This window comes from Giraffa tippelskirchi, chromosome 2, assembly GCF_054371585.1.
Source record: "Giraffa tippelskirchi isolate mGirTip1 chromosome 2, T2T-mGirTip1v1.2.pri, whole genome shotgun sequence".
NCBI classification, from domain to species: domain Eukaryota; kingdom Metazoa; phylum Chordata; class Mammalia; order Artiodactyla; family Giraffidae; genus Giraffa; species Giraffa tippelskirchi.
Window position 1 is genome coordinate 147,341,909 of NC_137276.1, and position 27,894 is coordinate 147,369,802.

Genomic DNA, 27,894 nt, shown 5'->3' on the forward strand with positions numbered 1-27,894 from the left:
AGAATAATCTCTCAACAATTTCATTTTGGAATTTTCAGGCTCTTCCTTCAGTGGTGTGAGTTACTCCAATTACAAACTGAAAATGAGGTACTAAGGACAATAATTTTGTATTCCCCAGACTCCTTAAAACTGTGAAATTTAATTACTTGGCTAAGAAACAGTTTCTCTTGCATGATCCTGAGGCTAGTGAAAGGTTTTGGACAAAATACCAAAAAACTACTTTTTTTCTACTTTAAGAACTGAAAATTTGAAAAAGCCTTTTTGTCCTACCAACATAATGGGAGCAGAATTAGTTTTTGAAATTTAAATTATAATATTTTCTGATTTTGCCCCAGGGAAATCACTGTAAGAATACTTAATCAGAATGAAATGTGTTTATAGTATGTGATACAAGGAGATTTTCTCACTAAGTCCCACTTTATTCTTGAAAAGAAATTGTGACCAGTCAAATAGCAGCTAAAATTCACATACAATTAGGGCAGAATAAAACCAACAACCAGAAGTTTAGGAAAGGAAAAAAAAGAGAGAAAGGGAAAATATGTCTTTTAAAAAAAATCAGATATCTGAGCAATTCAGATATTCAGTTCTTGCATATAATAAATAATGGATGCTATAATCATAACAATACTTCCAGATAACAAAAATACCAGTAATTAAATAGTGTTGATCTGCAATCATCTCCTTTAAGATTTTGTTTTGCAGTAGTTTGCTTGTTAATCCCACGTCATTTTCACTTCTAAAGGCCAGTATAGTAGAGTTCCCTTCATATTCCATCTGCTGCTTTCTCTAAGCCCCTCCCCTGGAGCAGACCACTTGGTTTCCATAGTAACCAGTATAAAACTACTGCTCCTGGGGTAGCAGGAGGGGAGAAAGAAGAACAGAAGGAAAGGACTAAACCTGAGTAGTGGAAGCAGAACACATCCTCTGCGTTACTGTGAGCCACCAAGAACTTTCTTCTGCTTCCCTACTTGGAGAAGTACATAGAACTTTTCAGAGTAGCACTTCTAGCAAGTAATTACCGTCTTCTCTGACCAATGGTAAGAAATCCCTCTTCCACCTTCCATGATCACAACTGTCCAAAGTGGATCAAGGTAATATACACTTCCCCATCCCTTGCACCCATCATTCATTCTTTTTATTTGGACAGTAGAGCCGGGCACATGACTGCTTCAAACTGGAACATAGAGCTTTGTAAATTAGTATGAAATAATAGATGTGCTCATTGATCCTTTCAATCCCTTTGATAACTAATTTGAAATTTCATGTAAATGTATGCCCTGAACCCTACCTCCTCGGTAATGATGAGAACGTTTCCTATGGGGACTGATTCTTTTACCTATCTCCAGAGAATTCTTATTTTTGTAACTGAGAAGGGAAGGATTCCCTTGCTGGGAGTGAGAATTGTTTGGGGAATCCTAGAATGTTTATTCTCAACTTCTCTTTCCATGTAAAAACACCAATTTGCAAAAGAAATTCTCTCTCCTATAGTTAAAAAGAATTTGGCAATATGATCCAGTAGGCAGGGTGGTGTCGATCTCAGTCTCGGTAAGGAAGTCTGAGCCCTCTCTCTCTCTTTTAATATGAGAATTTGAAAGCAGTGGGGAACTGATGTTGGACCTATCACAGCATTGCTAACAGACAGCCTATTACAGTATTTAATAAAAACAGAAACAGCGTGCCCATCATAGGCTAATAAATCCTACCTCCTGCACGCTTTAAAAACAGTAAGAAGCAGCTTTAACGGAGCTTCAGATAACTAATTTCAAGCATGGCTGTCTAGCGTGCCTGTCACTCCTATTGTCCTTCCAAACTCTTTCAGACATTTTGAGCAGGGAGTATTAAAGCTATGAGTTAACAAGGGTTGTGACACTAATGGTCCTGAAAGGCTTTAGGCACAAGAGGTAATGATGATTACCGGTGGCTATTTGGAGGACTGCACTGGATCGCTGTCATTAAAAATTAAGCGTGGCTTTTGAGGAAGATGTGACAACTACCGGAGGTAGGATTTGCATGTAAAACAAAGGAATCTGTTGCTGTTTCGTGCTTTTTTGTTTGCTCTGTGCTGTATGGGTCGTGAATTGCAGGCAGGTGCAGAGTGAGAAGCAGGAAGGGGAGAGAGGGAGTGGGAGACCGATCTGCTTAAAGCAAAACACTGTGGATACTGTTATGTTTTATGGCAGCAATGCCTCGAGGACAAACTGGCTCTAGACTCTTAGCCTGCTGAGTGTGCATTCCACGTTGCTTTTCCCGTGGAGTAGAATGCTTAGAGGTCACGGAGAAAACAGTTTGCTTCTTCTCTGTGGTGCCAGCTGGGCTGCTGTAGGGTTGAGCGAAGACTTTGGTGGGTGGGAGGCATAAAGGTCCGAGAAAAAAAAAAAAAGAGGAAGCTGTCCGTAAGACTTGAAACCTGTTAGATAAATATTTTATTCCTATGGTCGGTGTGTTTTGATAGCCAGAGACTAATTTTTTAAAAGGGAAATTAGAAGATTACAGTGGATTTCCCTGATAAAACTACTTTGAATTTAATCTATTATAAAAGAAAATTGGGTACCTTCGTCCATTTTGCATATTGAAAGGCTGATCCACACTGTATAAATGGTTTGGTTAAAGCAGATCAAGAGTTTTGCACTAAAGAAGGGGCTTGCTCTCTGTTCCTGCTCTTGCTTTTAAACAACTGCCAGGGCTGCAGATGGAAATGGTGATTCGTTAGAGGTTATAGACTTGGTTCAGCTTTTTTTTCCTTTTTTGTTTTTTTTTAAAAGAACAGCATAAGAGCACAGTCCTCCTTGTGAGATGAGAGGGGCATTTGGGTTCCAAAGTCCAGTGGATAATGAGTGGATTTGCAGGGGGAACTTACACTGCTTTGTACTTTATTATGGAATTGGTATAGCTCAATCAGAAAAGGAAATGTCAGGAAATCATAAGCTATTTATTTTCTTTTTAGCAAAAATGCAACGATCAGAAACCAGTGTCTCTCCAACTTGATGTATGGTGCAAGTTTCAGTATTTGTCATTGCATGTGACCCTCAATGTGAAGTGGCAGAAACGTAGTGACTGAATTGCTCCGTGCTATTGTGTTATTTCTCTCTTAGACTTCACAAACTCCAAGATGCAAAGATGTTACTTTAGATTTTGAAAAACTATATTCTGATGCATTGTTTTGGTGATAATGAATGGTGAAGATACACAGAATACTTGTATATTCATAAAAGAATGTAATATTTTTCAGTATATCTCAAACTTCTATATTAATGTAGTATTAAGTAGAAATAAAAGTGAAAGACAATTATAGTATGTTTTCAGCTAAATACTGGAATCAAGGCTAAGTGGGGCTTTTTCTCTTCTATGATGCAGTTGAGTTTGCAAATTTGTGAGCTTCTGTGTACATAGTGCCATTCACAAACATACAAAGTTGAAATCATTGCCCTGTAGTATGTAGCATCTATGCTTAAAGTTGTGTGTTCCTTTATCCTAATAGTGTGATGATTGTTATTGAACCAGTCAAACTCCCTTGGCTAGTCTTTATGTGATCAATAGCACATGTCCAAGAAACAATCATCAGAATTTCTAGTGTAATTGATGGGTATGACATTGTTTTCTACTTCTACGTGGCTAGCGGAATGTGTGACCTTGACCTTGTAAAGTCTCATCTCTAGCCAATTATGTTCACCAATCAAGAATCATATACAGAATATACACCAATCATATACAGAAAAAGAGAGCTCATAATACATAAACAGAAACACACACATTTAGTCACTACTGTCAGATTACAACTGAATATTGTTTCTGTTGTTTTCATTAATTGTATTCATTTGAAAAGAACTTTCACTGGTTCTGGTTTTACCAATATCTTCTGAATCTCATCTAATTAGGCATTTATTTTAGAGGCATTCTAAGACATCAAAGTTGTCACCAGAAGAAATTATTTTGCAGTGGTCATACCCATAACATTTTACTGATCAACTAAAATCATTTTTCATAATTTTTACAGATTTGTGGGAAAAGTCTCTATATAATATTTTGGTGGTGTATTTGTTTATACTGAAATCCCTACAACATGAAAAATACAGGGGAAATATGATGATTTTTTTTCTTTCTCTGGTAGGGAAAGCCAAACCAAGTAATTTAGTCAAAATAACCTACTTTGAGTCACAAGTTAATTTCATTACCTGTTTACATAAATAGATATCAACCAAAACATTTCCAAATATCCTTTCCTTTTAATTTCTGCTACATCTAGTAATGAAAAAGCAACAATGCTCCAGATATAGAGAAAGCAAGTGTGGAATCTACCCTGACATAAAAAAATAAGCAAAGCTTTGGTCAGTCTTTTTTTCTCAGTCCCCACGGGTAGCCCAGCCCTTGTATCAGTCACTAAGACACAAGTTACCAAGGCCAGTATCATCATCTTTGTTCTCTGTTTCTCTCATTTACACACCCAGTCATCATTCTACTTTATCAATAGATATCCGACCAGACATTTCTCAAACTAGCACAATCTTCTCTTTGATCATCTCTCTCCTTGTACCAAAATATGAAAATTAAATCTAAAAATATTCCTGCTATTATATAAAATAAAACAGAAGACCACAATAATGTACATATAATCCTGATTTTAATATATATGTGTGTATGATAGAAAACTAGAAAAAAGCTGCATCAAAATGTGGGCAGTAGTTATCTCAGTTGGTATTATTGATATATTTTATTCTTTTTAATTATTTGTTGCTAAGATTTTTAGAGTTCTTAATATTTTTTCAAAAAGAAGATATTATATTAATAGTCACAAGATTAACATCAAAATTTATCCATGTTTCTTTTCCAACCATGCTGCCATCTTTTCTCATTATCATACATTATATCACACACTATGTCTTCACCCTAAATTCCAAAGTAATTTTTTGATCCAAGCAAGACTGAGGAGAAGTTCTATTTCCTATTAGACACCTTCCTCCTGGGTTTCTTGTTACATCATGAAAAATTCAGCATCACCCTTTCTCAGAGACTGATTCCTACCTCAACTTAGATTTCTTAGAAAAGGAGAATGTGTGTGTGTGTGTGTGTGTGTGTGTGTATAATTCTATAGATAGAGTAATTTTTTTCTAGTATCCATCATTTACTTGTTCCTCATTATCTCCTAAATGTTTAAATGTTGGACTGATTTGTGACTCAGTTATAAATCTCTTTTTTATCTATATTGTTGTTCAGTTGCTAAGTTGTATTTGACACCTTGCAGCCCCACAGACTGCAATATACCAGGCTTCTCTGTCTTTTGTCTATATATTTACTCCCTAAATGAGTCTCAAGTCCTTAGAAATTATAAACATCTCACAAATTCTAATTCCTAACCTAGACTTTTCCCCTAACCTCCAAACTTACATATTCAATTTCTTACAAAACTTAAATGCCTTATAAGCACCTTATACTTAACATCCTGAAAGTCAAATTTCTGAATGTTCTCCTCCCATATTTCCCCCATGTGTGTAAGTGGAAACTCTATCCTTCTACTTACTTGAGTCCTATTTGAATCCTCTCTTCCCTTGACACATCACAAATAATCCCATTGCCTCTACCTTAAAGTGTACCTAGAATTCAACTACTTCAATATTCCCACTCTAACCACTCTGGGCAAGTTATCCCCAACTCTTAGATCACTACAATGTTTTCACCATTGATCTTTAGCTTCGTCCTCTCTGTGCTCCCATGTACCTATTCTATTCTGTACCCAACATTAGTGGACATTTCAAAATTGGTTATATCATAATATCTTTTCCTCAAAAGCCTCCGATATCTTCCCATCCGACTACAGATAAAAGCCAAATCCTTCCAATGGCACACAGGCCACGCATGATCAGCAGCTGGATTCCTCTCTGGGCCCTTCTCCTATGACTGTACTTTTAGCCCTTCATTTCAGCCATACTGCTGCTGCTGCTGCTGCTGCTAAGTCGCTTCAGTCTTGTCCGACTCTGTGCGACCCCATAGACGGCAGCCCACCACGCTCCACCGTCCCCGGGATTCTCCAGGCAAGAATACTGGAGTAGGTTGCCATTTCCTTCTCCAGTGCATGAAAGAGAAAAGTGAAAGTGAAGTTGCTCAGTCGGGTCCTCCTGGCTATTCTTCAAACAGGCCACACATTCAAACCCCAGAGCCTTTAACTTTTCTGTGCCTGCAAAATTCTTCCCTCCATAGCCACTGGATTAAGTTTCTCACTTTCTTCTGGTCTCAGCCAAATGCCACTTTGTCAGAGAAGACTTCCCTGAAAACCTTGTTTCAAATCACACCCCTTGCACAGTTCTGATTCCTAGTCCCTGCTTTTTCTCTATAGTATACCAAATAATCCCTCAAAATATTGTACACTGAGTTTTTATTGCCTGTCTCTCTCCTATTAGAATGTAAACGCAATGAGAGTAAGGACTTTGTTTTGTTCCCTGATGTATCCTATAGCACCAATAGTCAAGTGGATGAATAAACTGTTGAATGTAGGAACTGAATGTTTTCCCCCATCAAAATCTATTGCGTTAGGCTCCACACAGAAGTTTTTCAACCCCAGGGTCTAATCTTTATGTCATATCATCTTTTCTTTAACAACAAAAAAAAGATACTGAACACCTTGAAGAAAGTCAAGGAGATTTATCAAGATGATTTTCTTTCTCCTTCCTACATAGGAAGGAAAATAATCACATCACTGATCCCAATCTATGTCAAAGCAAATAAAAATTCAATTTGCCTCAATTTGATCTTATCCAAAAGCTGACTTCTATTTCAAAAAGGCATCTTCACAGATCTACATAAATGACTGAGGACATAGACGCATCCTATGTTTCCTGTGCTCTTCTGGTCATGGGGGAAGGGATGGCAAACTACATTGAAAGGTACAGTTGGAATCAATATGCCTCTCTGAGCCTACAAGGCCCAGTATCCCGTGTGGCAATTGGAATCAATCAATAACAATCAACAACTGTACTATTCACTTACATTCATTTCTTTCTCTCAAAATCACCATGATCAGTCTCCTGGTCTGGTTAACAGTGATCTCTTTACCACTCACAAGGTACACATTTTCAAATAAATAAGCTGTAATAAAAGAATCTTATTTTCCAAAATGAGTACAAATAATAATTCCTAATATTTCTATATTGAAGAGAAGTGTAATCTGAAAAGGATATAAAATCTGAGACAAACACGGGCTTTAGGAATAGACAGGTTTGGTCTGAAACTTACCTTTTTCACTTCATAGCTGTGTGACCAGATTTTAATCTTAACAAGTCTCAGTTTCCTCACTGGTAAATGGTGATAATAATATCTACTTCTTTGGGTTAAAGATTAAATGTGATAATGTATGCCAGTGCCCCCATTAGAGTGCTGGGCACAGAGGAGATGCTTAAAAAGTAATAGTGTTTTCATTGTCATTTAATCTTTACAGTGTGTCAGAGTAGCAAATATACTTTTCATTGAACAGTTAAGAAAACCAAGGTGTAGATAATTTAATCATTAAAACTGCTCAAGGTCAAAGAACTAGTAAGCTATTGAAATTTACTCTCCCTTCAGCCATAGAGACTCCTAATAAATAGAATGTCAGATTAACTATCTTTAATATATCTAGTGAGTAAAGGCTGCTAGTGATTAGGGAAATTTTTTTTAAAAGGGAGGACCTGAAGAAAAGATTTTTCTCTCCTCTATGAACATGTGTATGCCTCATGGATTCCTTCCTTAAACAAAAAGTAGACTCAAACTGCAGTGAAACTACTTAAATGAATGCTAACTTGCTTCTCAAGAAAAACATTAGTCTCTAGAATGCAGTATAATGGAGCATGGAAACACCAGTTTCACAGCCATGAAGACCTTAGTTTGGATCCCAGATCTGCTCATTCCTGTTATTTAAACTTAGTTTGAGCTCCTTTTCCTCAGCAGAAGTGCAGATAGTCATAGTACACACTGGGGTCATGAGGATTAAATGAGATAATCTATGCATAGCTGTTAGCCGTGTGCTTGGCACAAATTAAGTACATAATACATATTACCTATCACCACTTTAACTATCATTACCTACAATGAACTTTAAACATTATATGTATTATGCCATGGGCTTTCCAGATGGTGCAGGGTAAAGAATCTGCCTGCCAGTGCAGGAGACGCAGGAGACTCTGGTTCAATCCATGGATCAGGAAGATCTCCTGGAGGAGGAAATGGCAACCCACTCTATATGCTTGCCTGAAAAATTCCATGGACAGAGGAGCCTGGTGGCCTACAGTCCATGGGGTCTCAAAGAGTCGGACACAACTGAGAGACTGAGCATGCATGTATTATGACACTGAGAGTTTTGATTTCAAATATCTCTTTAGTTCTTATTTCTTGCTTCTACATTCCTCTAAGCTCATTCAGTAGTTATCATTTAAGAGTCATTTAAGCATTTAGACATCATATAAGAATTCAAGGTGTTTGAGCATCTGGTCAGCACTAGAAACAGAATTTCCTGAAATGTATGACATTTGCTCATCTCTTATTAGAACCAAAATGAGAGATGCAAATTTGGAAAAATCAAGAAACTATCTGCTTTCTGAGATATGAAACCAAATTTTATAGATTTGTTTTAAAAGGACCTTAACCAAGGGTCTTTCTTCAGCCTTGTTGAGCTCCAGTTTCTACATTTCCTGTCTTCACTGCTTACGGCTGTATGGGCTGACTTACTGGTAAACTGAACGCATCATCATCCAATAGGACTTTTGTGCAGGAAGTGCATGAAATTGGCAATTAGCATCATCAATTATTCTAGATTTATATTACTAAATTATTTATGTATAGCAATTTAACTTCATTCAATTGCTCAATAGAAATCAGCACCACCAATTAAACTATTGGGAAACTCAAATACTAATCTACTACATAGGCTAAACTTTAATCAGTTCTGAACTTCATCCTGCACCAAACAACTTCTCAGAATTCATATTCTTGAAGGTTGCTTTGGGCCAGTAAGTACTGTATTTGTGTGGGTGTTTCCTTTAGTATTTTGTCATTTCTCAAATCCACATGCTTAAGTGCAACTGGTCCCAACAGTGATAGATCTCTCCAAAAATGGAGACATGCCATTGTCCTAAAGATGTCATAGATTTTCACGGTTTGATTTTTTAAAAAATCTTCAAAAGAAATTGCTCCTTTTTGCTCTAAAATACTCTGTACATATTTCTACCATGGCCCTTAGCACACTGTGCTGTAATCTTTGGTTCACTTATCTGCTTGCCTCCTCCTCAGTGAAATTCTAAGTCCCTAGAGGTTAAGGACTGGGTCATAGTCATGATAATATTTCCAGTGCCTAGTAGAGCTCCTGGCAGCAGTTAATGCTCAATAAGTATTTCTTGAATAAAGGAATCAATTATGTCTATATTAGATTTCTTTCTTGAATAAATGAGTCAGTTATGTCTATACTTATGGCAAAAAGTGAAGAAGAACTAAAGAACCTCTTTATGAAAGTGAAAGAGGAGAGTGAAAAAGTTGGCTTAAAACTCAGCATTCAGAAAACTAAGATTATGGCAACTGGCCCCATCACTTCATGGCAAATAGATGGGGAAACAATGGAAACAGTGACAGACTTTATTTTTGGGGGCTCCAAAGTCACTGCAGATGGTGACTGCAGCCATGAAGTTAAAGGATGCTTGCTCCTTGGAAGAAAAGTTATGACCGACCTAGACAGCATATTAAAAAGCAGAGACATTACTTTGCCAACAAAGGTCCGTCTAGTCCAGGCTGTGGTTTTTCCAGTAGTCATGTATGGATGTGAGAGTTGGACTGTGAAGAAAGCTGAGCACCAAATAATTGATGTTTTTGAACGGTAGTGTTGGAGAAGACTCTTGAGAGTCCCTTGGACTGCAAGGAGATCCAACCAATCCATCCTAAAGGAAATCAGTCCTAGATATTCATTGGAAGGACTGATGCTGAAGCTGAAACTCATATACTTTGGCCACCTGATGTGAAGAACTGACTCATTTGGAAAGACCCTGATGCTAGGAAAGATTGATGGTGGGTGGAGAAGGGGCAACAGAGGATGAGATGGTTGGATGGCATCACCGACTCAATGGACATGAGTCTGAGTAAACTCCGAGAGTTGGTGATGGACAGGGAGGCCTGGTGTGCTGCAGTCCATGGGGTCACAAAGAGTCTAACACAACTGAGCAACTGAACTGAGCTAAACTGAACTGATGTCTACACTAGGTTTCTTAGTATCCATTTTGACCCAAGGAGGGTAAATGACCAAGTGGACAACTCAGTCATGCACCTCAGAAACAGAGTGCTTCATGGAAGGAACTATTTTTTTAATAATGAAGCCTGGACCTTGCCTGCTCTTACTCACTTCTTGTTCACCTGTGGTCTCACCTGTCTTTACTCTTAGGTCCTTCAGGTGCATTAGAGACTGTTTTCCCGTCCTTTCCTTGCTACTGTCTATCCACAGTCACTACCCGATCTTGTGAAGAGTATGATGGGACTTCCATTCGAAGCCAGCTTGGAGTTTGACAGCCTCAGACAGCAATTTCCTAAATTCCCCCTCATCAAAGCCAGGGTGACAGATGAGCCTGGGTGAGAATTTCAGCTCACAGGGAGGGGAGGGAATAAATCAGTTGTCAAAATGCCAAGCCTGTGGACTTCTTATGAAAGAAAGAGAAGATGCTTATATTACTAGACAGGAAGGCTTTGGTTTACATTTGCCAGCATTTGTACTAAATGAGGAAAATGTCAGATGAATCCCACATGCAGGTTCCTTGTCACCTTGGTGTTTTCCTGGGTGAAATTAAAACTCCAGAACTCTCTGGACATAAGAGCTCATTTTCAGTGTTCAATAAATCCACTTAATATGTAAAAAAGAATAGTTAGGCAAGTAGTAAAATATATAACTACATTTTAAAGTATAATTTTAGACTAGATAATTAGGTTGCAAACTCCTTGAGAGCAGACACTATATTTTTTATAATTCTCAGGTGAATAGAACTGTATTAAATATATATCATATTTTTAAAGTAACTTTGTGACTGACACACACTCCCCTCTTCATGCTATCCCCTGTTGTTCAGTCACTCAGTCATATTCGACTCTTTGTGACACCATAGACTGCAGCATGCCAGGCTTCCCTGTTCCCTGAGGTAAAGCCATATTACAGAAGTTATATTACCATGATAAGAATTTAACATCTTATCATTATTTACCAGGCTGCTGGACTGGACATTTAGGGTTCTAGAAACTACACAAGTCTTAATTCCACTGAATCCTCTTCGTGAACTATGGTGTAGACAAGGCTCTTATGGAAGAGGAAGGAAAGAAGGGCTTGTGAATCCTGAGGTTGCCTGTTATTCACAGAATTGTAATTCACAGGCATTTACAATTGGAAATGATTTACAAAACCAACCCATGTAGGCTTCTACCGAAGGAGGATTCAATTTGGAACTTGGTCAAAACAAAGCCTTTACAACACTATGCAAGTCTGGGGGATTCCACTGTATTTTGTGACATAGTTCAGGACTTTAAAAATAATTAGGTTGGTTTTTTCAGACTAATTTATTATTATTATTATTATTGTTTAATTTTTTTAACTAGGAAGCTGGTTAAAGTCATGTGCCTGACTCCATAATTCTTATCTACAAAAGTAAAATATCTTTCAAAGTGAAACTCAGAAAGTTGAAAAATAGGCAGCAATTCAAATGCAAATCTAGAACTTTTCTTGCTCTGCATCAGATGCAGACGATCACTGTGGCCATGCTGCATAAAGCACTTTATGAGAAGGAGAAAGAAACCCTTGGTAAATCTTGCCCATGACATAATTTTTGAGTTTGGTTGTGTATGAGCATCCAAAAATGTCTGACCATAGAAAGAATTTGTAGTTCTATCAAGCTGAACTATAATTTTCTCAAAAGGATTATACTTCTAAGTAAATCTGGGACCACTGATTTTCTCTGGATATTTTTTAATTTTCCAGTTTATTCCAAATGAAGAAACTGGAGGCAGGAGGGGGACGGGGCAACAAGCTGAGATCCAGAAGAAAATAAAACCTAACTTTAGACAAAATTGCAACAGGACTGGTCCAGTTTCTTCCTCTCTGTGAGGATGATCAATGACTGGTTTAACTTCACTTCCTGGTGGTTTTTTTTGATCCTGTGTGGTGCTTGGGAACAGCCATGTGGGGCTCTCTGTGTAGACAACTCAAGGTAACTATTTGCTTTAAAAACATAAAAATAGAACAGCACAGACTCAATTCTCTGCTGGAATGAATCAAAAGAAAAGAGAGAGGGAAATAAAGTTCATATCAAAAGGAAAAGGAAGGCCTAGATAATATGTTACCAAATTTGATAAAATCTTTCCAGGTGTATAAAAGACAACAATAGCCCTGATGTGGAGAAAAGTGGCTAGAGAGTATCTATTACGACCTGCTTCTCAATCTTCTAGGCCTATTTCCTCATTGACAAGTGGATTTATTATCTGCTAAACTGGAACTGAAAAAAGAAAAAAAATGGTGCAAAGAAAATAGAAGATGATTCATGTCTATATGAAAAGTTGCCTGTGTGTAATTTTGATTTCAGATAGTTTAGTAGAAGATTCTCCCCTGTGGCCTATGAATATGTTCAGGTGTCCATGTTCGTACTTTAAAAAAAAAAAAATCTGTTCTCCATCTTCCCACTGCTTATCAATCCTCATTTTATATCTGCATTCCTGCAAGTATTCATTCATTTATTTAACAAATCTGAATTGAACTTTCACTGTGGACTAAACACTGTGATGGGTTTGGGGGTTACGACATTGAGCCAAATCAAAATGAACCCCTTCCCCCCAACCATGGAGGTGACAGTCCTGAATGAGAAAGACAGTATTCATATGGTCCCACAAATAAACATACAATTACAAAGGTAATAAACACTAAGAGATTATTTAATTGGAGACATTAGGGTAGTCAAGGATGTCAGGGAAAGCTTCTCTGAGAAAGTGACGACTGAGTTGTTTAATGAAGAAGCATAAAAGTGAAAGAAAAAGAGCAAGTGTAAAAGCAGCAGGGATGAGAAGAGAAGCTTTCTAGGCAGAGAGAAAGCATGAGCAAAGGCTAACCCATGGCTGTTAACCTACACAACATCGACCAAGCGCTAAGTGTGTGTGTGGGGGGTGGGCATGGAGAGAGGGGGAATTTCTGGCCCTTATGGAGCTTGTTGTTGTTCAGTTGCTAAGTAGTGTCTGACTCTTTGTGATCCCATGGACTGCAGCACGCCAGGCTTCCCTGTCCTTCACTCTCTCCCAGAGTTTGCTAAAATTCATGTCCATTGAGTTGGTGATGCCATCCAACCACCTCATCCTCTGTTGCCCACTTCTCCTCCTGCCCTCAATCTTTGCCAGATTCAGAGTCTTTTCCAATGAGTCAGCTGTTCACATCAGGTAGTTATATTCTAGTGAAAATTAGTAAATTAAAAAATTAGTAAATAGATAAAAAGGAAGCCTGTTAGAGAGAGTAGATGAGGACTGTGCCTCTAATAGATGGCCAGAATGGCTGGAGGGCAGGAATCAAGCAACATCTGGTTAAAGATAAGGCTGGAAAGGCAGGAAGAGCTTGGCTAGTTAGGACCTTGCAGGCCATGTTAAGTGTTTGCTGCTCTTTATTCTAAGAGCAGGGGAAAAGTATCCACAATGTTAAACTGGGGGCTGACTAGATATTTGTGCTTTGCAAAGGTATCTCTGCTGCAATGTGATGATCAAAAGGGAGAAGATCAGGAGTGGACACAGAGAAGCCAGTTGAAAGGCTGTAGTGTAATCCGTATGATGGTAGCCTGGACCAGGAGGCAGCATGATGGCAGAAAAGTGGACAGAAGGAGATGTGTGTAGGCAGTCACATCATGGAGTTGGTGAGGGGCTGATTTTGAGAGTAGATGGGTGAAGAAGGGGGTGTCAAGGATAATGTTAGATTTCTGGCTTGAATAACTGGATAGATGGTGAGGTTATGGAACACTGGAAAGTGACTAGAGTTTTCTTTCGTCAAAAAACATTTTGAAATTGTGGTTTGTACTTACTATCTCCACTTTATTGCTCCTCTTTTATTTTTAAGGCACCAGTGCATCATTTCTGACCACACTGCTTTCCTGTGACTGCCCTCTTCACCCTTTCTAAGAATCCTTTATCATCCAATTTGTTGACCTTTCCACAACCCCCAGGATTCTTGATCACTCTACAGCATTCAAAACTGTGGACTATCCTCTCTGTTTCTCTTTCTCTCTCTCTGGCTCTCTCTCTATTTCTTTTTTCTCCCTTGAAATCCTTTCTTCCCTTGACTTTAATCATGTTTAACTTCCCAGGTCCCCTCCTGCCTTACAATTTTTTCCTATCTTTCCTCTTTACTGAGTCTTCTTTTTCCTTTTCTATCTTTTTACATTCTTTCAGTAATTGAAAGTATTATCTGTCTACACCTATAGCTTAAACCATCTCTCTAAGTGTGACCTGGCCCCTAAGTCAAGTCCTATGTTGCCTGCTGCCTGGTAGACATTTCCCTGTGGCTGCCATTTTACACTGCAAAATTTTGGCAAAATTAAACTCATGTTAAGACCTGATAAACCCACTCTGCCTCATGTTTCTATTCACTGTGCCACTTTTGGCCAGGTTTTGAAACCAACCATGGTCTTTGAATCCTCCTCTAACTGTAGACCTAACCAACCTGAGTCCTATTGATTCTTCCTACAAAATATCTTTTACATCTGTGCCTTTTATACCTCCCTATGCAAATGAGAACCTTCATTCTCACACCTTGGTTATGAGGATAGTTTGCTAGCCAACCTCCTTGCTCCTAGTCTGATTTTTCAAAGTGCTGTCCTTAAATCACCTACACAAGAATGACCAGGGAAGGTTTTTTTTTTTAAAAAAATATCAATTTGTGTGGCTTATGTTTAATCAGAATATTTTGGGGTGAGACCTGAAAGTTTATCGAACACCCAAAGTAGATCTATTACACATAAATTTTGAGAAAAACTGCTCAACCCTTTCCCAGCCTATTTTCTTCTACATAGATCTTCCTGTGCTTTAGCATAGTTACAGAGTGTGACCTTGGAGCTTCCCTAATCACAGCCCTTCCACGACTCTTGTTTAATCAAGCAAATAAAGTCTTCTCCCAGGACTGGAAATCAAGATTCTCCAATTTCTGGTATCCTGATAAGTTTCCCGCCTAATCTTTACCTTGCTCCTCTCACTCTGTGTTACAACTTTGCTCCTTGGCCTAATGCATTTCTGACATCCAGGGACGGTCTCTCACCCCCTTCACTTTCACCTGTCAAACTCCTACCAGCTCTCAAATGGTCCCTTCTGGATATAACCTTCTCTCATTCCTTTTCCATCTCCTTTACCTTTTGCATTCCTTGCCCTCCAATCTAGAAGGCACTTCTCTCCAGTCTTTGAACTCTTTCAGCAGATTTTACCTTTGGCTGGTTCCTATCACACAGTTATACATCATTTTTATTGTTTATATTATTCAATTTATAAATTTTATAAAGAGGGGAACTGTATTTTATAAAAAGAAAGACTTAAGGAATAAAATAAAAGGTGTCTTGAGTTTGAATACCATCTAGTATGTGTCCTCTGGCAAATCATTTAACTTCTCTGAACTTTGTCTCTATTAGTTAAGTGGGATAGTATCACATACATTACAAGATTTTGTTCAATATAACAAGGTGTCTTTAAAACATTGAGCCATGTGAAATTTCCTATATTCAGTTATTTTATTTTCACCTACAGAAAAATGGCCATTTTATTAGTAGTAGTCGTCTCTATTTTAGTATGTGCTGTGCTGTGCTTAGTCACTCAGTTGTGTCCGCCTCTTTGCAACCCCATGGACTGTAGCCTGCCAGGCTCCTCTGTCCATGGGAATTCTCCAGGTAAGAATACTGGAATGGGTTTCCATGCCCTCCTCCAGGGGATCTTCCCGACCCAGGGATCGAACCCGAGTCTCCCACATTGCAGGCAAATTTTTTACCATTTGAGTCTCCAGGGAAGCCCAAGAATACTGGAGTGGGTAGCCTATATCCCTTCTCCAGGGGATCTTCCCGACCCAGGAATCAAACCAGGGTCTCCTACATTGCAGGAGGATTCTTTACCAGCTGAGTTTCCAGAGAAGCCTATATTTTAGTATACTTTTCTTTAAAATATTGGTGTGTCCCATATTACGCTTTGCATCCACTTCATACATCATCCCCTTGCCCACTGAATATGTATATATAACCCCTTGCCCACTGAAAGTATCTAACTATTGTTGTTTAGTTGCTCAGTCATGTCTGACTCTTTTGAGACCCTATGGACTGTAGCCTGCCAGGCTTCTCTGTCCATGGGATTTCCCCAGGCAAGAATATTGGAGTGGGTTGCCATTTCCTTCTCCAGGGGATCTTACTGACCCAGGGATCAAACCTGCATCTCCTGCTTGGCAGGCAGATTCTTTACCACTGAGCCATCAGGGAAGCCCTATCTATCTGTTTATCTTTGTTATTGGCCTAAAGAGATAGAAAGAAAAGAACATTGCACAACATGAAGCAGGCAAACTATTAATCTACCTCAGTGGTTGCCCTTGCCTGTTCCTTTTTCAAAGCAGGTGAACAAACAGCAATGTTAACAATAAGCTAAAGAAAGCTCTTTTCTAATGAGAGAGTTCTGTTAAATAAAGGTCAGCAGGAAAAGTAACAACACTCATTGTCTCTTGTTTACGGTCCATCTGGGCATCACACAAACTTGCTCAAATTTCTCTCCGGAGCATTACCTAACCTAGAGTTTATCTAATTCACATTACACTCCACCCTGGCTGGGATTCTTTACCATTAATCCATTAATCAGAACAGCAATGATGTTTTCAGATGCAACCTCTAAGGAAAATATGCACATTTTATCTCTTAAGCTATCTTTCTCTACCCCTGCAATACTATGAAAAAGTCTCTGGACCAGTTAACCCAAAGGAAACTCTTAGTTTGAGAAAATCACAGTTACATTGGTTATAAAGGTAAATGAACAATGAAGGAAGGAGTTGATGTTGTTTTTATGTTCTTACTTAGTGGTGATTCTTTAGACTTACAAGCCCAAAGAGGATTTTCTGTCTAATGTTCCCTTCATAGAAAAATAATTTGTTTCAACAAGGCATTATGCTAAAAGAGGTCCTCCAGGAGATCACAAATTTATCAGAAATTATTTCAAGTTGCAGGAGTTAAGAATGAGACAAATGCCTTAAGAAATGAACAGAGTACTTTGAGTATTTTGATAGAGAAATACTACAAATAGAAGCTAGTGTAAGTGAAAGAAAATGAAAGTTGCTCAGTCGTGTCCAACTCTTTGTGACCCCATGGACTATAGTGCATGGAATTCTCCAGGCCAGAATACTGGAGTGGGTAGCCTTTCCCTTCTCCAGGGGATCTTCGCAACCCAGGAATCTAACCGGGATCCTGCATTGCAGGGGGATTCCGTATCAACTGAGCTATGAGGGAAGCCCCAAATAGAAGCTAGGAAAAAGAAAAAACCCCAAGAAGAAACTGCAGTGTTAACAGGGTTCCAATCTCTCTACAGCAATTATGTGACAGTTGACTTACACTAAGCAAGTTAATTCACATATATGTGCCCAGTTTCCTCTTCCATAAAACAGGGCCATAATACACCTAGAGGTTTTGTGTAAGTTACACAACATCACAATGCAAGGGAGCTAGCCCAGTACCACACTCAGTGGCCTCTCAAGAAATGGTCCCTCTTGCTTTTATTAATGTGAGAGTAAGTCATCATGTCAAATATTACAGAGTTCAAAGAGGAAGAAGGGCTTTGGATTCTGTGATTTGGGATTGTGAAGTAGGAGATCATTTTCCAAAACAAAGGTAAAGCATTAAAGTCAGTTTCAATGGCATTAAAAGACTGAGCAGATGGTAAGGAAGCAGACCATTCTTTAAAGGAAATTTTCCCCCCAAAGGAAAGCAGGAGTGAGAGCAGCTGACAAAGAGCCAATAAGGACATAGGTTCTTTCTTTTGACAGGCTGGCCATGAGGACCTCTTGGTAGTTGATGAACTAGCATCTTATCTTAATTTGCAGGTAACATGTTGAATTCACACTGAATTCATCTGCTAGAAGTCCTATAACTCTGGGCAGTGGGCATTATCACTCTCTTTTTAAGACAGGGAAACCGAAGTCCAAAGACATTGAAAGTCCTGCCCCAAGCCCCATAGCAAATAATGGCAGAACCAGCATTCCAGCCAGTTCCTCTGACTCTAACCTCCGGGCCTTATTGCCTGCCTAAATATGGACCCATCACCTCTGCCTCTGGAGCCTGTTTCACCAATCACAGACATTTCCAGAGAAGACTGGGAGACAATAACCATGGAGGAATATCAGCTCATTTTTGATATGGTCACTGCTAACAAGACCTTAAAAATGTCCACAATGATACACACCATTTATTGAGCACTTTGTAGATGGCAGGCCCTTTACACAACATCGACTGTAGCTTGTGAGCCCATAGTAAGTTCAAGGCATTGTGCTAAGCATTTGACACACATTCTCTCATGCATAATCAGAACAGCCCCAGGAAATGAGTGCTCATAGTATTCCATTTTATGCTTGAGAAAACTGAGGCTCAGAGAGAAGTGGGCTTGCCCAAGGCAATACAACTTATAAGGAGTGAAGCTGAGGTTCAAGATGAATCAGGCTGTCTCCCAAATTTTCAGGCATTTTATTTAACATCCACTGGCCATTTGACACATTTGCTACCCTGGTGCCAACGTGCACAAGCTCCCGTGTGCAAGATGGACTGTGAGGTCCCAAGAAGACCATGCCCAGGGTTCAAGGAAAACAGAGGGAAGCATAGGACTCGTGCACAAAGGTCTTGCTAGCAGCTGACCCAGGCAATCTGCTTTCCTGTGGATTAACATCTATCTCTGCTCTCTCCTTACCCACTAAGTAAACCCCTAATGCATGGTGCTGGCCCTCAGCCAGATGCTAACCAAGGTTTACAGATATGATTCTAAATGATAACTGTTGAGGAATGATTTAACAGCACTTACACCACCAGCTTCGACACTGAGAAGTAAGTAAAGGTGCGAAATGATTCATAACAGATTTTACATTTTTTTTAACATATCATCAAATGATTTTTATATTTTTTCCTTAATCTTATCTTTTGAATAACAAAACAACAAAATAATTCTATTCTGCCAACCAACCTCCAAGCTAATTCAGGTTGACAACCCATTTCAGATACAATATAAATTATGTCCCAATTCTCTTTACCTAATACTTTCTATAACCTAATACATATCAGTGGCATCATAAGCTTTATTTCCTTCCCATCCCATTTTCCCAAAATTGACCTTGACCTTATCAGTGTAGTGCATGAGCTGCTTCCCTGTAAAATTACCTTTCCTCAGTCTAAGTAGAATTTGGATCACAGGTCCTTCCACTTCTATTATTGTTTTGTAACTGTTTTACTCAAGCAAATATAATAATTATCCTTGCTTTTCCTTATAGAAATTTAAACACTCTAATACCCTGAAATTATTATAATTTGTATTCAAAAGTAATGACCTAATAAGCTATACATTTTAAGCCTCAGTAGTCTGCTGGATTTGTGAATAAATGCCACAGTCAATTCTAACAGCACCCTCAATAGTGCTTAGATTTCCTCCTTCTTTGCTAGGTAGTACAGTTTGATGTTATCTGTATTTCAAAGGCATATTAAGAGCTAAGGATTTCTTACTGGTATCTCCTCAATAAAGATTAACAAGAAAAAAAAAAACTACTTTATGCCAAAGTGTTATCTTAGCTGGATTTTTATCACTGCTTGTCAACAAATTTCCTCTAAAATGATATTGAATTAATTCATATTCACAAAAGCAAATCAGTTTTAATAAAATATTAAAATGAAATTCAAATTGAACCTTCACCTGAAACATGAATTTCTAAAGTGTTATTCAACAAAAGTCAGTTATGATTTATGACAAATATATGACATGTGAGGAAGAAAACAGATTTTCTTTATTATCCTACCTAAGTACCATCTGGCATCATGCTAAAAAAAATAAACCAAAAAATTTGATTTGGGGCTAGCCTTGGTCTGGATGTGTTTACAAGATTAGATGAAAAATTTTTGAAAGACTTACTAGATATTGGCCAACATAAATTTTTAAGGATGCCTGTGGAGAACAAAATTAAAAAGCAGATACATGGACAAGCCACTTGAGTGCAAGAAATGAGGGGGAGTGTGCCCCAGAGACAGAAATGGGCAGAGTATGGGGCTGAGGACAGGAAGGTCACGTAGCACTGGGCATTTGTTGGCTGGTTAACTTCAGAGATTCTTACACCAGGGATTGTTCATATTGGCTTTCCTGAACATAAACTCAAGATATGTGATGGTAGACAGAAAAGAGAGAGTAGATAATTGAAATAAATCATTGCAAAAGAATATCCCAGGACCAAACTGTTCTAGCAAAAAATATTAAAATTAATAGCTAACATTTATTGACCAGACAGAATGTAAACCACAATCACAGAAAACTAACCAATCTGATCAGTCTAACTCAATGAAACTTGTCTAACTTAATGAAACTATGAGCATGCCATGTAGGGCCACCCAGGATGGGTGGGTCATAGTGGAGAGTTCTGACAAAATGTGGTCCAGTGGAGAAGGGAATGGCAAACCTCTTCAGTATTCTTGCCTTGAGAACCCTATGAACAGTATGAAAAGGCAAAAAGATAGGACACTGAAAGATGAACTCCCCAGGTCAGTAGATGCTCAATATGCTACTGGAGATCAGTGGAGAAACAACTCCAGAAAGAATGAAGAGACAGAGCCAAAGCAAAAACAACACCCAGTTGTGGATGTGACTGGTGATGGAAGTAAAGTCTGATGCTGTAAAGAGCAACATTGTGTAGGAACATGGAATGTTAGGTCCATGAATTAAGGCAAATTAGAAGTGATCAAAGAGGAGATGGCAAGAGTGAGTACTGACATTTTAGGAATCAATGAACTAAAATGGACTGGAATGGGTGAATTTAACCGAGATGACCATTACATCTACTACTGTGAGCAAGAATCCTTTAGAAGAAAGGGAGTAGCCACCATAGTAAAGAAAAGAGTCCAAAATGCAGTACTTGGATGCAATCTCAAAAATGATGGAATGATCTCTGATAGTTTCCAAAAACCATTCAATTTCACAGCAATCCAAATCTATGCCCCAACCAATAATGCTGAAGAAGATGAAGATGAACGGTTCTATGAAGACCTACAAGACCTTCTAGAAATAACACCCAAAAAAAGATGTCCTTTTTTTTTTTTATAGGGGGACTGTAGTGCAAAAGTAGGAAGTCACGAAATACCTGGAGTAACGGGCAAATTTTGCCCTGAGTACAGAATGAAGCAGGGCAAAGGCTAGTAGAGTTTTGCCAAGAGAACGCACTGGTTATAGCAAACACCCTCTTCCAACAATACAAGAGAAGACTCTACACATGGACATCACCAAATGGTCAATACTGAAATCAGATTGATTATATTCTTTGCAGCCAAAGATGGAGAAGCTCTATGCAGTCAACAAAAACAAGACCGGGAGCTGACTGTGGCTCAGATCATGAACTCCTTATTGCCAAATTCAGACTTAAATTGAAGAAAGTAGGGAAAACCACTAGACCATTCAGGTATGAGCTAAATCAAACCCCTTACGATTATACAGTGGAAGTGACAAATAGATTCAAGGGATTAGATCTTATAGACAGAGTGCCTACATAGACGGAGGTTCGTGACACTATACAGGAGGCAGGGATCAAGACTATCCCCAAGAAAAAGAAATGCAAAAAGGCAAAATGGTTGTCTGAGGAGGCCTTACAAATAGCTGAGAATATAAGAGAAGTGAAAGGCAAAGGAGAAAAGGAAAGATATTCTCATTTGAATGCAAAGTTCCAAAGAATAGCAGGGAGAGATAAGAAAGCATTCCTCAGTGATCAATGCAAAGAAATAGAGAAAAACAATAGAATGGGAAAGACTAGAGATCTCTTCAAAAAAATTAGAGATACCAAGAGAACATTTCATGCAAAGATGGGCACAATAGAGGACAGAAATTGTATGGACCTAACAGAAGCAGAAGATATTACGAAGAGGTGGCAAGAATACACAGAAGAACTGTACAAAAAAGATCTTCATGATCCAAATAATCAGGATGGTGTGATCACTCACCTAGAACCAGACATCCTGGAATGTGAAGTCAGGTGGGCCTTAGGAAGCATCACTATGAACAAAGCTAAGGGAGATGATGGAATTCCAGTTGAGCTATTTCAAATCCTGAAAGATGATGCTGTGAAAGTGCTGTACTCAATATGCCAGCAAATTTGGAAAATGCAGCAGTGGCCTCAGGACTGGAAAAGGTCAATTTTAATTCCAATCCCAAAGAAAGGCAATGCCAAAGAATGCTCAAACTACCACACAATTGCACTCATCTCACACACTAGCAAAGTAATGCTCAAAATTCTCCAGGCCAGGCTTCAACAGTATGTGAACCGTGAACTTCCAGATGTTCAAGCTGGATTTAGAAAAGGCAGAGGAACCAGAGATCAAATTGCCAGCATCCGTTGGATCAACGAAAAAGCAAGAATTCCAGAAAATCATCTCCTTCTGCTTTATTGACTATACCAAAGCCAAACTGTGGAAAATTTCTGAGATGGGAATACCAGACCACCTGATCTGCCTCCTGAGAAATCTGTATGCAGATCAAGAAGCAACAGTTAGAAATGGACATGTAACAACAGACTGGTTCCAAATCGGGAAAGGAGTACATCAAGGCTGTATATTATCCCCCTGCTTATTTAACTTGTATGCAGAGTGCTGCTGCTGCTGCTAAGTCGCTTCAGTCGTGTCCGACCCTGTGCGACCCCATAGACGGCAGCCCACCAGGCTCCGCCATCCCTGGGATTCTCCAGGCAAGAATACTGGAGTGGGTTGCCATTTCCTTCTCCAGTGCATGAAACGGAAAAGTGAAAGTGAAGTTGCTCAGTAGTGTCCGACTCTTAGCGACCCCATGGACTGCAGCCTACCAGGCTCCTCTGTCCATGGGATTTTCCAGGCAAGAATACTGGAGTGGGGTGCCATTTCCTTCTCCGTATATGCAGAGTACATCATGAGAAATGCTGGACTGGATGAAGCACAAGCTGGAATCAAGATTGCCAGGAGAAATATCAATAACCTCAGATATGCAGATGACACCACCCTTTTGAAAGAAAGTGAAGAAGAACTAAAGAGCTTCTTGGTGAAAGTGAAAGAGGAGAGTGAAAAAGTTGGCTTAAAACTCAACATTCAAAAAACGAAGATCATGGCATCTGGTCCCATCACTTCAGGGGAAACAATGGAAACAGTGGCTGATTTTATTTTGGGGGGCTCCAAAATCACTGCAGATGGTGACTGCAGCCATGAAATTAAAGGACGCTTGCTCCTGGAAGAAAAATTACGACTAACCTAGACAGCATACTAAAAAGCAGAGACATTACTTTGCCAACAAAGGTCCGTCTAGTCAAAGATATGGTTTTTCCTGTAGTCATGTATGGATGTGAGAGTTGGACTATAAAGAAAGCTGAGCATCGAAGAATTGATGCTTTTGAACTCTGGTGTTGGAAAAGACTCTTCAGAGCCCCTTGAACAGCAAGGAGATACAACCAGTCCAACCTAAAGGAAATCAATCCTTAATCTTCATTGAAAGGACTGATGCTGAAGCTAAAACTCCAATAATTTGGCCCCTGATGGGAAGAATGGGAAAATTCTGAAAGAGATGGGAATACCAGACCATCTGACCTGTCTCTTGAGAAACTTGTATGCAGGTCAGGAAGCAACAGTTAAAACTGGACATGGAACAACAGACGGGTTCCAAATAGGAAAAGGAGGACGTCAAGGCTGTATATTGTCACCCTGCTAATTTAACTTATATGCAGAGTACATTATGAGAAACGCTGGGCTGGAAGAAACACAAGCTGGAATCAAGATTGCCGGGAGAAATATCAATAACCTCAGATATGCAGATGACACCACCCTTATGGCAGAAAGTGAAGAAGAACTAAAAAGCCTCTTGATGAAAGGGAAAGAGGAGAGTGAAAAAGTTGGCTTAAAGCTCAACGTTCAGAAAACTAAGATCATGGCATCCGGTCCCATCACTTAATGGGAAGTAGATGGGGAAACAGTGGAAATAGTGTCAGACTTTATTTTGGGGGGCTCCAAAATCACTGCTGATGGTGATTGCAGCCATCAAATTAAAAGACACTTACTCCTTGGAAGGAAGGTTATGACCAACCTAGATAGCATATTTAAAAGCAGAGACATTACTTTGCCAACAAAGGTCCGTTTAGTCAAGGCTATGGTTTTTCCAGTGGTCATGTATGGATGTGAGAGTTGAACTATAAAGAAAGCTGAGTGCCGAAGAACTGATGCTTTTGAACTGTGGTGTTGGAGAAGACTGTTGAGAGTCCCTTGGACTGCAAGAATATCCAACAAGTCCATCCTAAAGGAAATCAGTCCTGGTTGTTCATTGGAAGGACTGATGTTGAAGCTGAAACCCCAATACTTTGGCCACCTCATGCGAAGAGTTGACTCATTGGAAAAGACCCTAATGCTGGGAAGGATTGAGGGCAGGAGGAGAAGGGGACGACAGAGGATGAGATGGTTGGATGGCATCACTGACTCAATGGACATGGGTTTGAGTGGACTCCGGGAGTTGGTGATGGACAGGGAGGCCTGGCGTGCTGCAGTCCATGAGGTTGCAAAGAGTCGGACACAACTGAGTGACTGAACTGACTGACTGATGGGAATAACTGACTCATTTGAAAGGATCCTGTTGCTGGGAATGATTGAAGGCAGGAGGAGAAGGGGACGACCGAGTATGAGATAGTTGGATGGCATCACCAACTCAATGGACATGAGTTTGAGTAGGCTCTGGGAGTTGGTGATGGACAGGGAAGCCTGGTGTGTTGCACTCCATGGGATCACAAAGTGTCAGACACAACTGAGTAACTGAACTGAATTGAACATATTTATTACTGATTTATGTGTCAGGATCCACGCTGAACCATATCATCTCATTCTGATGATAAACCTATGAATAGGTTTTCATATCATCTCTGTTTTTCTGATAAACTGAGGCACAGAAAAATCCAGAAACTCAGCCAAAGATATAGAGTTAATGTGAGTCAAGACTTTGATTCAATCTCAGATGATCCAATCCTGATTCCAAAGTCCTTACTCTTAATCAACATTTCCAAGAAATTCCAAAAAAACTGTGTTTAAAATAATAACTTTAAGATGATATGGTTATAAGTAAATCTGAATGAATTTCTAATAAAGATTCAAAACAAATACTTACTAGATTTTAAATCTTTAAACTTCAATTGGTAGCAAAGCACTATGCCTATTCCCCACTTGTCATTAGAGAAAGTAACTTAAAATCACAGTGAGATTTAGAGAGTACATAAGCAATTTATATTTAAAGAAACAATGTTTGTTCTCTCATCAGAATCACCTACAATCATATTAGAAAAGATATCAACAAAAAGAAAAGACAATCACCTCGTTTTTATCTGATATAGAAAAAGTCACCCAATGGTAAATCAATTTAATTGAGTCCTTTGTCGCAATTATTGGACCCTTTTCAAGACAAAGCACTTATGCTTTTGCTTCTCTTTCAAAAAGCTCAAATTCACACTACTTCTATTAAATTAGTATAATTTAAATTCAGAAGCAGTAGCCTAGTAAGATACCAAAATAGATAAAAAGATTAGAATACACTTCTCTGACCTCAAGTTGTAAGCAAAATAGTATTAATTACTACTCAGAAAAAAGTACTATCTGTGTTACCAAAAGCATATGGGCGTTGTGTAAGGACATAGGTCCCTGCACATGACTTTATCATGGGTAGGAAGATCAAGGGAGGACTTCACAAGGTTGTCAAACTCTCCCTCAATTGTTAGCTGATAAGAATATATGACCAAGTCCAAAGTCCATGTTACTTTAACCTGGATTTCTCAAAGACAGTGCTTTAGGATGAAAAGAGAGACGATATAAAGGGTGGACCTACAGACTACAGGAGCTGGTATCTTAGAAGAGCATCCTCCCGCACTGCAACTGAAAGCCCCCACACTACCTCCTCAATTGGAAAGCTGCAAGAACGATGAGAGTCCAGAGGAAGAACGCACAAAACATTTTTACTGTTTTTCAGCAATAAAACAGCTCTTCACCATCCACAAAACTTTCCCTACCAAAGGGTCTGCTTCCCTGTCTATCAACTCCCTGTGTATAAGAGCAAATGATATGATTTAATCTAATGGAATAGAACAGGGTTATGAACATAAGATTCATCTTTTTTTAAATCTCTTGGCCACACTGTATGGCATGTGGGATCTTAGTTCCCCCCTGACATCAACCTGTGCCCCTGCATTTGCAGCTCAGAATCCTGGCCAATGGACGACCAGCAGAGTCTTACGAGGATGAGCTTTTTCATCTGAATTTGACCTCTGCTCCAGTCCATCCTAAAGTAGATCAGTCCTGGGTGTTCATTGGAAGGACTGATGTTAAAGCTGAAACTCCGATACTTTGGCCACCTGATGCGAAGAGCTGACTCATTGGAAAAGACCTTGATGCTGGGAAACATTGAAGGCAGGAGGAGAAGGGGACGACAGAGGATGAGATGGCTGGATGACATCATCGACTCGATGGACATGGGTTTGGGTGGACTCAGGGAGTTGGTGATGGACAGGGAGGCCTGGCGTACTGCGGTTCATGGGATCGCAAAGAGTCAGACATGACTGAGCGACTGAACTGAACTTCCATTACTAGCTGTGTCACCTTGGGGAAGTCACTTCATGTTTTCAGTACCAGTTTCTGAATCTATAAAATGGATTCTCATAATACTGACCTTGGAGGGTCTGGGGAAGTTTGCACAAAATAACATTTAATCTAATGGAATAGAACAGGGTTATGAACATAAGGTTTATCTTGTTTTAAATCTCTTGGCCACACTGTATGGCGTGTGGGATCTTAGTTCCCCCCTGACATCAACCTGTGCCCCTGCATTTGCAGCTCAGAATCCTGGCCAATGGAATATATAGAATATGTGCTGGTATGATGGGTGATCAATCCAAACTTGTCAGGATTATAAATGTATCACTTATTTTCATGAAGACCTCTTTCACCGTTACACTTAATGGGCATAACCATCTCCAATGTATTGTAATTGTGGGGTGTGCATGTGTATGTGTTATGAAGTATAGTTAAGTTACAATGTGTTAATATCTGCTATACAGCAAATTGATTCAGTTATATATATATATATATATATATATATATATATATATATATACTGTACTTAGTTGCTCAGGTATGTCCAACTCTTTGCAACTCTATGGACTGTAGCCAGTCTGGTTACTTTGTCCATGGGGATTCTCCAGGCAAGAATACTGGAGTGGGTTGACATGCCCTCCTCCAGAGGATCCTCTCAACCCAGGGATCAAACCCAGTTCTCCTGCATTGCAGGCAGATTCTTTACCATCTGAGCCACCAGGGAAGCCCAAGAATACTGGAGTGGGTAGCCTATATCCTTTCTCCAGGGGATCTTTCTGATCCAGGAATTGAACAGGGGTCTCCTGCATTGCAGGTGTATATATATATTTCCATTCTTCTTTATATTCTTTTCCATTATGGTTTATCACAGGATATTGAATATAGTTCCCTGCACTATACAGTAAGACCTTGTTGTTTACCCATTCTACATTTAATAGTTTGCATCTGCTAATCCCCAACTCCTACTCAATCCCTCTCCCAACCTCTCTCCCCTTGTCAACCAGAAGTCTGCTCTCTATATCTGTGAGTCTGTTTCTGTTTCTTATACACTTTCATTGGCGTCACATTTTAG

General features: G+C 39.2%; 1 protein-coding gene across 2 annotated transcripts in view; it reads left to right on the forward strand.

Moving 5' to 3' along the window:
• The first annotated feature begins 822 nt into the window (after positions 1 to 822).
• The window catches only part of KCNMB2 (potassium calcium-activated channel subfamily M regulatory beta subunit 2), a 283,118-nt gene continuing 256,046 nt past the window's right edge, over positions 823 to 27,894 (forward strand). The window contains exon 1 of one of the 2 annotated variants that reach the window (XM_081570989.1): positions 823 to 1,037. The gene's annotated coding sequence lies outside the window, so the exon portion shown is untranslated. The remainder of the gene's footprint in view (positions 1,038 to 27,894) is intronic. The other variant, XM_081570990.1, reaches the window with a different exon arrangement.